At 36.1% G+C, this 15874-nt stretch overlaps 1 long non-coding RNA gene across 1 annotated transcript in view; it reads right to left on the bottom strand.

Moving 5' to 3' along the window:
• Positions 1 to 9964: 9964 nt before the first annotated feature.
• The window catches only part of LOC122235085, a 248162-nt gene continuing 242252 nt past the window's right edge, over positions 9965 to 15874 (bottom strand). Inside the window, exon 3 of the long non-coding RNA XR_006213201.1 lies at positions 9965 to 10292. This is a non-coding gene — a long non-coding RNA (uncharacterized LOC122235085). The remainder of the gene's footprint in view (positions 10293 to 15874) is intronic.

Consider the following 15874-nt stretch of genomic DNA (forward strand, 5'->3'; position numbering starts at 1 on the left):
AGAGGCAATGAGATACAAATGCCCTGAAAGTAGACAGAAATTGACATGATTATTATCAGGTAATGACAATGAATAGCTGGGTCTCAGTCCTACTGGAGACCAGCTGAAATTCAGAACTGTCTTTTCAGAGAATAAAGGAGAAGAAACTTATGTTGACAAATTACAAATCCCATCTCCTGAGGGTAAGCCCCATTGTACGAACTGCCTGCAGATCTATATGTAACTACGCACAGCCAAGGAAGAGCCTATGTTATGTAATCATAAAAACAAAAGGAGGAGAGAAAGATGACTGAATTATGGAATAATTTTCCTAGCTTCAAAACATCCTTTGACATTGTGGAAATGTATATAAGAATGTTCAAGGACACTTATAGATAAATCTATTTAGAACTGTTCCGGCTAAAATATTAAGGTTTCCTACCTTATTGCAAATGTTCCCTAGAAGGTACAAGTCACATACATTTTATTTTCTATGCATTGGCTAAGTATGTTAACTCACAGTAAAAACAGTCTTTATTAAATTATATTAGTTATATTCGCATCAAACACTTCTGAGTTTTATGCAGCAGAATCTTAAAACCATCTTAATTCCCACTTAAGTATATAAACTCAATAGGTATGTATTGTATGATAAATCCTCATGACTGTCTGTGATTCACTTTTTGCAACATTCTTACTTTTTACAGATTTGTGGAAGTATAAACATTTTATTGTATATATTTCAAATTTTCAAATAAAATGAAAAGCACATGAGGTACAAATACCATTGATAAAAAAGTACACTTCATAAAGTTAATGTAACACTGGCCTATTATGCCCAGAGTAAGCAGTTCTTTTCAAACTATATACTTGAATTTTAAAAATGCAAGTACATAGAAGAAATGGTACAGAATAGTGTTATGGCACATCTCTGCAAGTAGAATTTAGAAATTTATATTCTTAATGACTCACCCACCAGCTGAGTAAACCCAAGCAAGGCATTTATTTTTTTAAATCGAAGTTACTCCCTCTGTAATAAAGGGACAATAATTATATCTAATCTTCAGGGTTACTTTTAGGATTAAAATCGTATAATCCAATTTAAAGTACAATGGCTGGCACAATGTAAGTATTAAATGGATGTTAGCTGATTATGGTTATATCACCCTTCCTCAAGTTTCCTGAGTATGATGATGTGCACAGTGCTTTAAACATTTTGAACATTCCAGAAGGTGTGTGACAGTACATTCAGAAACCATTTCAAAAGGTTGCTGCCACTGGGGAAAGAAGCAAATACTGCTGTTGGTGTTTTTATGTCAACTAATAAACTTTATTCCTCCAAGGCTGACTAGGACATATAATCTGGTGTCTCTGTTGGTAAAGGTTTTCAGTGACTTTTCAGAAACTGTACAAAAGTCTACTTTTTATTAAGAAAATTGATCTCACATCTTAAAGGTCAACAAAGTAAAGACTTGATTTGGGTTCCTAAGAATCCCACAGAATAAGGTGCATGTAAGATAGTTTATCTACTTTATGAGTTAACTCCATCTGGATTTGCACCTGCGATTTCTGGGAGCCTGTACATTTAAAGCATGCACTTAAAATGCTAAAAACTTCAGCTATGAGGAATGGGGTTTTGAAATTACAAAATGTACTTTAAGGAAAGTCTTGTTTTAAGCCAACTGCATTCAGCAATAGAGGGTAAAAGTAGTTGTGGTGCAAAACAGGTGGCTGTGTGGAATTTCCTGGGACAGATCCACAGTGCTGTTCCCTCTAGCTAGAGAAGACACGAATGTGCTCATGTTCTGGCATCTAGCCAAGATCAAGAGCACTCTGTTGTCATATTCAACTTAGCCATCCAGTTCAAGCACATTTCTCCAATGCTTTACAAAAATAAAAATTTAATGCACAGAGTTCATGCACAGAGCTTAATGGCAGAGTGAATTCATGCTTTCATAGCTTCCCTAACTGAAACTTAATGAAATGAATAACATAATTAGAGATAAAAACTGCCTGTATACTTGGGAATTACGCCATATAATAAACTGAATATCAGTCAGTTACAAAAAAAAATGTTGATAAAGCGGAGACACTGTGATTATCAAAGACATATTTCCAATTAGGAAGACTATGGTGTAAGAAGTAAGAAAAGAGGTTCTGAATGAGGTCTACTAGGAACTTCTAGCTGAGGGGATGAGGTTGGGGAGTAAACACATTACTGGGGGAGAAAAGCATCCTGTGGGACTAATTCTAGCACAGTGAAAGGGCAGGTGGATGGTAGAGATTGTTAACATACAGACATCCTAGGAAAGTCATGTTATTTTGTTTGAGCTGACTTTCTGCCAAGAAGAACAACCCTGGGTAGATGGGAAACTCTACACTGTAGCTTCTGACACAAATGACATAAGCAAGGAGAAATACTTGCATGTCTACACAGATATGGACTTTCATCTGGATGTTCAACTCCCTACCAATCCAAAGAGAGAAACCTCCAGGTCAGACTCCAGATCTGAAGAGAAATTTTGCTTGATTGACAGCCGCTAGTAGTAACCTCAGCTTCTTCTCTATATTACTCAATCAAATAAATGATTAAGAAGGTATATAAACCAGTAATTCCTGTACCTAAAATTTCATTCCTAAAGGACTAAGTGATACCTCTCAGAGAGGGAGCCAATGGAGAAGGGATGTGGGGAAATATCAAGAGCAATTTTTAAAAGACCACTCAAATCACTAACATTGTTCTTGAGCAAAGAGTGGGTTCTGATGGTTTTCTCCACTTAAAGTGAGTAAAGAAGATAAACCAGGATACTAATGCAAACGTTAAAAAAAAAAACATGGCAGGAAAAAAAAAACTGAGGAAGAAGAAAAGGAAAAGCATGTAAATAACGAACATAATTACAGAGTAATTTTGGAATAAGTTATATAATAGTTGACACAACACATTTCGCTATACATCTGGGTATTGAATACTACGTGTTCAGGGAACCACAATGGGATCTCACCTCATACCTGTCAGAACGGCTAAAATCAACAAGACAAGAAACAACAGGTGTTGGCAAAGATGTGGAGAAAGCAGAACCCTCTTGTACTGTTGGTGGGAATGCAAACGGGTGCAGCCACTCTGGAAAACAGTATGGAGATTCCTCAAAAAGTTAAAAATAGAACTACCCTATGATCCAACCATCTTACTACTAGGTATTTAGTCAGAAGATGCAAAAATTTAAAGGGATACATTCATCCTGATGTTTATAGCAACATTATCTACAAAAGCCAAATTATGGAAACAGCCCAAGTGTCCATCACCTGATGAATGGATAAGGAAGATGTGATATAAATATACATTTCGGGATATTATTACTCATCCATAAAAAAAACAATGAAATCTTGTCATCTGCAATGACACGGATGCAGCTAGAGAGTATTATGCTAAGTGAAATAAGTCCAAGAAGAACAGACACCATATGATTTCACTCACATGTAAAATTTAAGAAACAAAACAGGGGCCCTTGGCTGGCTCTGTTGGTTGAGTGTCCCGACTTCAGCTCAAGTCATGATCTCACGGTTCGTGAGTTCAAGCCCTGCGTCAGGGCTCTGTGATGACGGCTCAGAGCCTGGAGCCTGCTTTGGATTCTGTGTCTCCCGTCTCTCTCCGCCCCACCCCTACTCGTGCTCTGTCTCTGTCTCTCAATAATAAATGTTAATTTTTTTTATGTTTATTCATTTTTGAAAGACAGAGACAGAGCACAAGTAGGGGTGGGGCGGAGTGAGAGGGAGACACAGAATCGGAAGCAGGCTCCAGGCTCTGAGCTGTCAGCACAGAGCCCGTCACGGGGCTGGAACTCACGAACTGGGAGATCATGACCTGAGCCGAAGTCGGTTGCTCAACTGACTGAGCCACCCAGGCACCCCAATAATAAATGTTAAAAAAAATTAAGAAACAAAACAAATGAGCAAAGGGTAAAAATAAGAGAGAGGGAGACAATCCAAGAAACAGACTCAACTATAGAGAACAAACTGAGGGTTACCAAAGGGGAAGTGGGTGGGGCGGTGGGTAAAATAGGTGATGAGAATTAAGGAGTGTCCTTGCTTTGATGAGCACTGGGTGTTGTATGAAAGTGTTGAATCTCTGTATTGTATGTCTGAAACTAATATCACACTGTATGTTAACTGGAATTTATATAAAAACTTTAAAAAAATAATAATTGAAGGTGAAAAGCAGTGTCAAACTTCAACCTCTCAGAAAATCATCCTGAACTAAAAATTATCCAATGGGAAACTGGACAGTGACATAGATAACACTTTCAGAAGGAAACAGATAGGGAAATTAAGATTCTAACATCTTTCAATGTATTTAAGTTATATGAAAATTATATGAGTTTGGATAGTGTTTGCTCCTCACTCCCAGCCCCATTTCAACCTTAAAAAGAGGTAAATTTTATTATCCCTTTCCAGTTGTAGTTTACAAGGAATGTTCTGGCATATATCTGTACCTCCTTAATTGTGCCGCCACAGAAGATCTTATGGCTGTTCTGACTGGTGAGAGGACTGTGCACAAGAACCTCTATTTTACTAGTGGATTAGGTTACTTTGTCCAGAGACAGTCCTCTTGTTCTTTTTTTCTTTTGCATCCTGAACTCAGGCACGGCATGTTCTGTGTTGCTCCCATTCTGCCTTTCTGTGTGTGGGCAGCATATGTCAAGCAGACCTGCTGTTCTCTTTACAGTAAGACTTTCTTTACGTCAACTTGGTTTTTCTAATTCAGGGAAAGGGACTACAAATACTTTGACTAGCCTCAATAGACTAGGCTGCATTCATCAACAGATTATCAGAACCCTTGTATTTTGATGGGTGATTTTCCATGGTTATGAAGTAATAGTTTATTTTTAATTTGGCTAATGATCCTTGCATATCTATCCTACCAGATGAGAAGGTGAGGAAATCCTGAACCCAGATAGAGAATTCAGTCCCTATACCTGGGTAATCATTTTTTTTCAAAGATAAAAAAAGAAAAATTTTACCAACAAAAAGATTAAACTTTTCAAAGAAGTAAACTTCCGAAACAAAGGCAAACCCAACTCAGTAGAATAAAAGAATCCCCTTACTTCAGAAAAAAAAAAAAAAATTAATAGAGAATGCTGAACACAGTAAAATATTTTAGTACAGTTAATGGAGTACAAGGGTTAAAAAAGAACCCTGCAAGTATGTTTAAGTACAACAAAAATTCATCTGAAGACAAACAAACAAGAAAGCAGAATAATCATAGGACTTTTTACATCAGTTATTATGTCAGGAGCTAATTGAGCAACATCTAGAATTCTGATGGAAAATAAATATATCATCATTTGGGACTGAAGAAAATATGATATCCTTAGGTATGCATGAAGGAAATACTTATAGAATTTTGGTATCCATCCTGAAAAACACTCATGGATACATTATATTCAGCCAACAACAAGAAAAATAGAAATAAATATCAAGATGGGACAGTCATTGAAAAAAGGCTGATTTAAATAAAAAATTAATTGAAAATAATATCTGAACTAAGTGACAAAAGAATGTTTTAAAATTGTTTTTCTTTAATGTTTATTTTTGAGGCAGGGGGAGGGCCAGAGAGAGAGGGGAGACACAGAATCCAAAGCAGGCTCCAGGCTCTGAGCTGTCAGCACAGAGCCCGATGCAGGGCTCAAATTCACAAACCGAGAGATCATGACCTGAGCCAAAGTCAGATGCTTACCCGACTGAGCCACCCGGGCGCCCCAAGAATGTTTTAACATAAAGTATATTATAATTAACATTTTTGGAAGAGACATGAGACAATATGTAAAAATAATAGTAACTAGATGGCAGTAAATTAATGAAAATATCCAAGAAATCTGCCAATAAAAACATTTTGTTGGCAAGAAGTGTGCTATTTTCCTACTTCATGAGTGGAGTCAATAATACTGAATTTGATAAATTAATAAGCACAGATTTAAACATGCAAGTTTCAGGTGTTATCTTCCTTCACTATGTGCATTTAAATTTTCTCAGGTAGAGGGCAGGCAAAACAAACAAACAAACAAAAACAACCCATAAATCATATTTCAAAAGTACAAAAACAAAGGACATAGAAGAAGCATAAGACAAAAGACCAAATGCATCTCTTGTAATATCAAAGATTCAGTAAGCTCTTAAACATTGTGGACCATGATAATATAACCAAAAAGATAGAAAACAATATACCATTTATAAGACAATCTTGTCTAAAAGAAACTGACTACAAAAAAAAAAAATGTAAAGGAATATATAATGATTTACCAAACAAAAACAAACTAAACACTGCAAGGATCACATTATTTATCCGAAAGAGTTAAATTTCAAGCATTTTGCAATAACTCAAACCAAGAAAATGACTTTAGTATAATAAAGGATCCTATACACAATCAAGATAAAACTATTCCTAATAAATATAGCATTGAAGTATATGGAGGAAAAACTAAGTAATATAAGGAACCAAAGTAGAATTTATAGACTAAAATTCCTAACTAGGCCAGTACAGAAAAATGTCTGTATGTATTTTATGTATGTATGTATGTATGTATGTATGTATGTATGTATGTATATTTTGAGAGAGACAGCACGAGTAGGGGACAGGCTCAGCATGCAGCCCTATGCGGGGCTTAAACCCACCAGCCATGACCTGAGCCGAAACCAAGAGTCAGACACTTAACTGACTGAGCCACTCAGGTGTCCTTATTTTAAATTAGAATATACACATATATATGTAGGTATGTGTATACTCCATATGGAGTATATTTATATATCTGTATTCCAAATAACATATTCCATGCACACTCACATACACACACTTTCTAAAAAGAAAGAGGAAAGGAGAGAAAATATCCTACTGAATTCTAAAAATGGACACATAATACAAAACATACTTCCTGACTGTGTTAAATGAAACCTAATATAAATAACAAAAATAGAAGTAGAAATCAACTTCTCATGAATTATATGTATTACAAATTTGAGAGATAAAAACGGCAAAAAAGACAGACCTACAGACTAAGAGTTATTAAATCTAATATATTTTAAAGTGGTTATAATCAATAAAATGATATACTACTGCAAACATGTAGCAAAAAGCATATACTAGAAATTCATGATTTCATGCGGGTGGCAAAACTTAGGGAAAAAACAGTTAAACATCCACTGATAGGGGAAGCTAATGATAGACCTCACAGATTCAATAAAGGATGTATCTTACACATACAACGAAATGGTATGCAACATTTTAAAATGCATTGGCTAGATAAAAGAGCGTTAAGTGGAAAAGTCCCTTGTTAGGCACAGAAGAGCTTGGGTAGTTATGCTGCATGATAAACCAAGAGAACTGTCGAATCCCTATGTTGTATACCTGAAACTAATTTAACATTACGTGTCAAATATATTTCAATTAAAAAAAAAAAACAGGAAAACTGGAATTACTCCTGTTTATTATAATTGGCAATTAATCTCTAGCCCCCAGTATAACAGTGGGACCCAGATCTTTAGTTTTTGCATTTCTTTTGAGAAATTGATATAAACTATAGACCTTTTCTCTCTTGGAAATTTGAACTCGATTAAAGGGTTCTGTGGACCCCTGATATTAAGAACCCTTGACACCAGCATATGACTGTGTGAATTCTGGGGTCACTATTTATGGGTTTGAATCCCATCATTCTGTTGTTCTATGTTATAGTGTCCTCATCTGTAAGATGGGACTGCTCACCTCATGTAGTGGTTACAAGTATTGTGTGAGTTAATACACACAAAATGATTAGTAGCCAGAATATAGTAAGTGCTCGATGCACGTATGGGAATTTTCAGTAGCACAGTACTTGGTGTATAGTACAAGGTGTTACTATGTATTTCTTCAAGAAACAAATAACTGTTCTTATCTCTTTCTAAGGATTGTGAATATCAAATTATTAGCATAACTTTGGAAACAATACTTTGAATCATCTTTAGCATCAAAAAGGGAAATTAAAGAACAGATTATAACACATTGAAATGTAAGTAATCTCTGAATCCATAAAGAAGGGAACAATGTTTCTTTACATAAGAATGCAAGGTACCATAAGTACCATAAGCAGAATTAATGATAGAATTTATTTTTTTAATGAACATTTTGCAATTCCTATGGAGGGAAAAATAGGGTCTCCCAAATATGTCTAGATCCTAATCCTTGGAGTCCTTGTACATGTTACCTTATATGGCAAAAGAGACATTACAGATGTAATTAAATTAAGAACCCACAGATGGGGAGATCTTCTGGGGTTGTCTGGGTGAACACAGTCTAATCACATGAAAAAGCAGAGAAATTTTACCACCTGTGGTCACTGGGAGATGCGACTGTGGGAAGAGGGGTCAATGAGGCATAATGTAAAAAGGACTCAACCTGTTGTCACTAATTTTGCAGATGGAGCAGGAAGGTGATGAGCCAGGGAATGAGGGTAGCCTTTAGAAGTTGGACAAAGTTGAGAAGACAGAGTCTCCCCTAGAGCATCCAGGGATGGAATGCAGCCTTGATACCAAATACATTATTCCAGTGAGACCTGTGCTGACCTCTGACCTTCAGAACTATAAGATCATAAATTTGTAATGTCTTAAGCCACTAAATTTGTGGTACTTTGTCATGGCAAAAATAAAAATGCTAATTCACCCCCTGTATAATAATCAGCTCAGCAAGGCTCAGCAATGGATGGCAAGAGCTTTGGGTAAAATGTTGTTGACTAACAGGATAGTCACATGGTGCCAGAGTGTCACCCCCCAGATTACTCACCAGCACAAACAAAAGAATGCACCTTTACATGGGAAGAGAATGGCATTTACTATCTTAATCAAGAGTTCAAACTTAGTACCTTTAATAAGGAGATATTCTTTTCTTAAAAATTATGTATGTATGTATGTATGTATGTATGTATGTGAGAGAGGGAGTGAGCAGGGGAGGGGCAGAGAAAGGGGGAGACAGAATCCCAAGCAGGCTCTGCACTGTCAGCACAGAGCCCAACACAGGGCTCAAACTCATGAGCCACGAGATCATGACTTGAGCGGAAGTCACGGGTCAGGATGCTCAACTGACTGAGCCACCCAGGCACCCGAAGGGGATATTTTTATAGCATGTGTCTCCTGATATGATGCTCTATGGGGTTCACAACAGTCACATAAAATATTCTTGCCAAATGTTTTACCTGGATCTAATAAAACCTATAGACCTAACTTCCTTAATAAAATGCAGGAGGTTTTCAAAAGAAATATGAATAAACAGTCATATCCACAATGTGAGATATACCATAAAACAACTGGCCTTGAGCGTTTAAAAAGTCAGTGTAATAGAAAAAAATAGTGAGCCCATTCTGAATTAAAAGGGAATACAGACCTATGACAATCAAACGAGGTAGGTGAAATCTGACTGGATCCTGGATAATAAAAATGAAGGAGGAAGGGAGGCAGGGAGGGATGAGGAAGAAACGAAGGAAGGAAAGGAAGAAGAGAAAGAGAGAAGGAAGGAGGAACAGCTACAAAACATTTTAGAGATTCATTACTTATTAAAAATAAAATAATATATCCATGATTCCCACCAGCCACCCCTTTTCCAATTATGAATAAATGTATAAGTGTACTGTGGAAAAAGCACTGATTTGGAGCCATGGGATGTTGGTTCCAGTCGTTATTATGTTTATGGATGATTTAAGGAAAGGCACTTACTCTATCTGACCATCAGTGACCTTCACTGGATTAGGTTGGATAATGTCTACTGAACCTGAAACTTGTACCTTCCTTGACGCTTCTTTCAGGAGAAACTTTGGGAAGCTTTCCTTTGACGCTCAATTTTGGTGAACTTCAAATGACAAATTTCCTGGGTTTTACGAGTTTACTGTTCCTGTGTAACGAAAGACCACAAATGGAGTAGCTTCTGTCAACACAAATTTATTACCTCAGAGGTTCTGTAGGTCACAAGTCTGGACATAGTGTAGCTGAGTTTCTCTGCTCAGGGTCTCATGAGCTGAAATCAAAATGTTGGCTTGAGTTACAGTTCTCATCTTGGCTCAGAATTGTCTTCCAAGTTCACTGGTTGTTGGCAGACTTCATTTCCTCACAAGTTTAGGACTGAGGCCCTGTTATCCTTCTAGCAGTTGTCTGGGGTTAGCTCTCAGCTCCTCCATGCTGCCTGTAGTTCTCTACCGTGTGGCCGCCAAAGGCAATTCACAACATGAATGTTTGCTTTCTTCTAGGACACCTGGAGCCCGTCACTGCTACCTCTTCGGCCACCTGCCTGGAAAAGACTGCTTTGAAAGGATTTATGTGATTAGCTCAGGCCCACTGAATTAATCTTTCTACCATAAGGTCAACTGATTAATTATATCTGCAAAATCCCTTCTGACCTATAACATATCCTAACCGTGGGAGTAAAATTCATCATATTCAAAAAATGTGGGGATTATTCAGGACATGTTCACCAGGAAACAAGTGAATCCTGAGGTCCTTCTTAGAATTCTGTTTTCCATGCCTATCTCAAATCCATTATATAAGAAAGTATAACGCATTCAATTGTCATAAGTATGTAGAAAGTATTTTGAAACATACGTAATTTTCTGTGGATATCATTAAAAATATTGAGTTAAACATATTTTTTATTTTGAAGTGGTAAAAACTAACTCAGCTTCTATAAAGACTTAAAACCCAAGAGTATCATAAGAGGAAATAAAATTATGACAAATACAGATCAACACATCAGATCAATAAAGTAATTTATTTGGAATCTTTGCAAAAGTACATTCTATCATATGTTAAGAGCAATGTCCTACCAGGTACAAAATGTTCAGATAAAAGAAAAAATAAACCACACCTTTTTAAAGATTTTAGGAATTGTTTAAAAGAATTCATGAATGTGAACGATCAATACAGGCAAAGGCATTCATTGTGATTAAAAAACAATTTAAATGATTACAGGGGCTTATGATTTAAAGACATATCCTCAAAGTGTTTGGTGAGTATTTTTTGCTATAGGCAAACATAGCATTTATTCAATTTAAAATTAAGGAGGGGAGTTCTGTTTATAAATGATAGGAGATGGGTGACAAAGACAAGGAGACAAACAAAATTTAGATGCAAAAGGGCATATAAAATATATCCATTTAACAAAAATGGAAAGCTGCTGTGCCAAGTGCTAGGGACACCTCTATAAGAAAAAAAAAAGAACGTTTTAGGAGAAAAGACAGACATTGGTCAAAATTTTAATGTTGAGTATTGTGAATGATAAAGTTTGGTATGCCTTTGTAGCATATAACACTGAAACTTATTTGAATAAATGATCACTGCAATTGGAACCAGGAAAATTGTATTTAAAAATAACTTTGTGTCCTTTTGTAATTATTTTTTACTCTACATTAAATTCAATGGTGAAGGTGAGGTGATATAATAATATGGAAACAAACTGTGTTCTTGATTTTAAAAAATAGTGAAATGTTAAATGAGATGTGTCTGGGTCTCATTTTCAGTGCTAGGCGAGGATTGATAATACCATCAAATACAGTGATCCTCTATTTTAACATCAAACACATTTTGAGATTTTCATATTGGGCTTTTAAAGGAAAAGACAGAGATTAAAGCAGAGTGCAAACCTTTTTTAACTAGCTTGAAACAACTGAGCCCAACAGTTATAAAAGCATAGATGCTCAGAGTTAACGCACAGTTTAAAGACCCTCCATTCCCATCCCCCACACACAGAAAATCCAAGTGTCCTTCAACATGTGCTGAGATGTCATCAATCAAGGCACACTCTGCATACCCTGCAGCAACATCCGAGTTCTACTTGAATGTTCTTTACATACTGTCCAAATTACTCTGTCTCTATGCTATGTCATTGATTCCACTTCTACCTCTTGTATTTCTGGTATCTCTTATTCTACCTAACAGACTATTGAATTTTTAAAAAAAATTTTTAGCATTTATCTATTTTTGAGACAGAGAGAGAGTTGACGGGGATCAAGAGAGGGAGACAGAGGATCCCCAGCAGGCTCTGCGCTGTAAGCACAGAGCCCGATATGGGGGCTCGGATTCACAAACCTCGTGAGATCATGACCTGAGCCAAAACCAAGAGTCGGAGGCTTAACAGACTGAGCCACCCAGGCACCCCCTGACCATTGAATGTTTTTTAATTAGCTTCCTTTATTTTTTATTTATTTATTTATTTTTGAGAGACAGAGAGAGACAGAGCATGAGTGGGGGAGGGGCAGAGAGTGAGGGAGACACAGAATCTGAAGCAGGCTCCAGATTCGACACAGGGCTTGAACTCACAAATTGTTGAGATCATGGCCTGAGCTGCAGTTGGACGCTTAAATGACTGAGCCACCCAGGCGCCCCTAGCTTCTTTTCTACATTATTTTTCTTTCCCAAAGTAAATATCCCATTTTCACCAGCAATCAGACATAATTTTTTGCTGTTAAATATTACCATGTTAGCTTTAGATCGCGGTTTTAGCATACAGAGATCTTTTGAAACACCATTATAATTGAACATTTTCTGCTTCTGTAAATTTGCTAAGAATATCTTTATAATATTATCCAATAAATCAATAGCAGTAAGACAATCACAAGGCAGACTCTGATGCACATCTTTGGATTACTGCTTTGCAACTGAAATCATTTCAACTATTAGCGTGCTTTTAGGACACTAGAATTATTCCAACTCTTCCAAAATGGAAATAATATTCAGCTTAATAAATGTCTTATTGAAGTCTAGATACCATATGCCTATTACTTCACTAATCTACTCCAATAGTTAAGCAAAATGAAGCTATTTAGATATGCTTTGTCATTGTTGTAGCACCTCAATGCCCTTTGATGCTGAGATCAAACATTGTTCTAAAACCCACTACAAATAGCTATCACAGACCCCTGTCCCCTTTGAGGCTAACATTGATTTAATCATTTTATCACAGAAAACATAGGTTTGGACATGCATCATGGCAGTGAAGTAGCAAAATACTGAGGAAAAAAAAAAAAGGCTTTGAGGTTGTAGCTAGCTAATTGATAAGAATGCAGATGAACTCTATCCTTTGCAAAATTCATCCAGTAACATGTCTCTTTAGAAAGCAGCCTTGTGCAAGGCTGGGGTTTTCTGATGCATAAAGATGTGCTCTAAAAATGCCACGGAGGTGGAACACTCATTGTGGTTGTCAATGGAATGTCCTGTTGGTAACCCCTGTGGAAATCACAAAGTTCCCAAGCACACTGAGTCATGAAGGTCACCCTGCATAAATCTGTCTACATTCATGAGTTGCTACTGCTAACTGCCACCAAGTCAAGCTCATGCCGTGCTGCTTAAATGGCAGACCTCATTGGATGAAATCCCAGCTACTACATTCTCAGTTCTTGTTATTTATCTTTAAGGCAGTACAGTGTCTACTGAGAAACATGCCCTTGAGCATTTGCATATCTGAAATGGCATTTGTTACTGTGCCTAAAATTTGAAAGAAGCATCTATTATTGGGGCATACACATTTCAAAGGAAAAATACTGGTTACAGCTCCTTCTATAGAGATATGACAGAGTTAGCACATTCTCGGTCTCTTGCAACAATGACAAATTGAAATAGCTAGGTAAAGAACTGTAGTTCTTCTATGCCCTGACAACTAAAGATGATAATTTTTATATCAAAATAATAATAGTTATCCTGTGGTATATGTTTTACATATTTCCCAGCTTAAAACTTCTTTGAAGCATTATTTATTTTTAAGACGTAATTATGGGGAAGATACTAATTTTCCCATTTTATATATAATGAAACACATTCAGAAAGGCTAAGATACTTGTTCAAGTCACACCATGAGGAGATGTATTTAAGATCTGCTCCAAATGCAATGCCTTTTCAATTATGGTTCTCTGAGTTTCAAGATTACAGATATGTAATTTGTATAATCACAAAAGCATTTTAAAATAACCCAATCATTTATATGCTATTGAATTATGTCCTTTACTTGTCAGGATATATTTTATTTTAACCATGCAATTATTAGGTACATATAATCGATCTGTGAATATCATTTCCTACCACATTAATCTAGGCTCTAGCTTTATTGTATCATTTGAGATATATTCTGTTATTGAAAAATCACTTGTAGAGTGCTTGGGTGGCTCAGTTGGTAGAGCATCCAACACTTGACCTCAGAGTCGTGAGTTCAATTCCCACACTGGAGCTACTTCAAAACTTTTTTTTTTTTTTACATTTATTTATTTTGGAGAGACAGAGAGATACAGAGCATGAGCAGGGGAGGGGCAGAGAGAAAGAGGAAGACACAGAATCTGAAGCAGGCTCCAGGTTCTGAGAGGTCAGCACAGAACCCGACACGGGGCTTGAACCCACGAACTGCAAGATCATGACCTTAGCCAAAGTTGGATGCTTAACTGACTGAGCCACCCAGGTACCCCTGGAGCCACTTAAAAAAGAAAGGAAGGAAAGAAAGAAAGAAAGAAAGAAAGAAAGAAAGAAAGAAAGAAAGAAAGAAAGAAAGAAAGAAAAGAAAGATAAATCAATTGCAATATAGTGTTTAAATACTGATTGTCCAAACACGTCATGTTATAAATTAATATTATGTAAGTATTCAAATTGAATTCCTGAGTACTTCAGCCTGAAAAACTAAATTCATGACAATAAGAAAAACTCAGGCTAAAAAAAAAAAATACTAGAATGTTAACAAAAACAAAACAAGAATGTGAAAGGCAAGAGAGAGGAAAGGACAAAAATTTAATCTGTAAATGATAGATGCCTCCAAAAAAGGGAATGCAGCAAATAAAATAGAATGTTCAAAGATAGAATGAAAAGAAAAGCACTTACTGAAAAAGGACCCAAATCTGCAGATCAAAAAGGCTTAATATTACATAATGGTTAAGAAATGAGATTTTGATGAGTTGTACTGAGTCCTGACTCATCTTGGCTTTGGGTAAGTTATTAAAATCCTCAAAGCTTCACTTTTCCCACATATAAACATCATGTTGTCCTGAGGATCAAATGAGATCACACTTGTAAATGGCTTAATGAAGTTTTTTGGCATATTAAAAGTGTTTAATACATATTTGTGCTCATCATTATGATGACGACAGTGATGATATTTAAGTTATGATAGACCTGCAGAAAATATTGATTTAAAATAATAAACATCTATTTTCTATTGAGATGTCTAACGTTGAAGAACTTTGTAAACATCCTGGCAGAAAAAAATAAAAACAAAAATAAAACACTGCATAATGGAAACTTTACTGGAAAGGAATTGTGGGTCTGAGAAATATTCAGCATGTTTATTTCTTTCTGTGAATCCAGACAAAAAGTCGTTTATATGAAATTTTACAACACATTCTAAATTAATGGAAACATTTATTCAATAGATGGTATATCCATTTGAAGAAAACATGAAGTATATAATATCTCATTTTAGAAACATACATAAAATTCCAAATAGATTCAAACCACTAAAGTGTTTAAAGAAGATACAGGAGAATATTTCTGTAATCCTGATGTGAAACGAAAAGATGGACTTAACTATGTATTAAAACTTCTCGTGGGAATGCCTGGGTGGCTCAGGCAGCTAAACATCTGACTCTTGATTTCAGCTCAGGCTGTGATCTCATGGTTTGTGAGTTCAAGCCCCATGTCAGGCTCTGTGTTGACAGCATGGAGCCTGCTTGGGATTCTCCTTCTCTCCCTCTCTCTCTGCCCCTCCCCTGCTCACATTCACTCTCTCTCTTTCATTCTCAAAATAAATAAACTAACTAAATAAATAAAACTTCTTGTGACAAAAAATACCATGACCAAAGTTAAAAGATAACAAACCAGACAAATATTGAATACAGCAAAGTGTACCTGTTACTAC

This window comes from Panthera tigris, chromosome F2 (assembly GCF_018350195.1).
Source record: "Panthera tigris isolate Pti1 chromosome F2, P.tigris_Pti1_mat1.1, whole genome shotgun sequence".
Taxonomy (NCBI): Eukaryota; Metazoa; Chordata; class Mammalia; order Carnivora; family Felidae; genus Panthera; species Panthera tigris.